This window comes from Arachis stenosperma, chromosome 2, assembly GCF_014773155.1.
Source record: "Arachis stenosperma cultivar V10309 chromosome 2, arast.V10309.gnm1.PFL2, whole genome shotgun sequence".
Lineage (NCBI taxonomy): Eukaryota > Viridiplantae > Streptophyta > Magnoliopsida > Fabales > Fabaceae > Arachis > Arachis stenosperma.
Window position 1 is genome coordinate 65,981,111 of NC_080378.1, and position 650 is coordinate 65,981,760.

Sequence of the window (650 nt, forward strand, 5' to 3'; positions counted from 1 at the left end):
AATATGGCATTCAGAGCATCAATCTCAAGAACTCCTTTCTTCTGATTAGTCCCATTGTTCACAGGATTCCTTTCAGAAGTGTACATGAATTGGTTATTTGCAACCATTTCAATTAGCTCTTGAGCTTCTGTAGGCGTCTTCTTCAAATGAAGAGATCCTCCAGCAGAGCTATCCAAAGACATCTTGGATAGTTCAGAGAGACCATCATAGAAAATACCTATGATGCTCCATTCAGAAAGCATGTCAGATGGACATTTTCTGATCAATTGTTTGTATCTTTCCCAAGCTTCATAGAGGGATTCTCCATCCTTTTGTCCGAAGGTTTGGACTTCCACTCTAAGCTTACTCAATTTTTGAGGTGGAAAGAACTTTGCCAAGAAGGCATTGACTAGCTTTTCCCATGAGTCCAGGCTTTCTTTAGGTTGTGAGTCCAACCATGTCCTAGCTCTGTCTCTTACAGCAAAAGGGAATAACATAAGTCTGTAGACCTCAGGGTCAACCCCATTAGTCTTGACAGTGTCACAGATTTGCAAGAATTCAGCTAAAAACTGATGCGGATCTTCCAATGGAAGTCCATGAAACTTGCAATTCTGTTGCATTAGAGAAACTAATTGAGGCTTAAGCTCAAAGTTGTTTGCTCCAATGGCAGG

At 40.9% G+C, this 650-nt stretch overlaps 1 non-coding gene across 1 annotated transcript; it reads left to right on the forward strand.

Moving 5' to 3' along the window:
- Nucleotides 1-240: 240 nt before the first annotated feature.
- Nucleotides 241-344, forward strand: LOC130964555 (small nucleolar RNA R71). The gene has a single exon (XR_009080644.1). It is a non-coding gene; the product is annotated as a small nucleolar RNA R71 (small nucleolar RNA).
- Nucleotides 345-650: the final 306 nt, after the last annotated feature.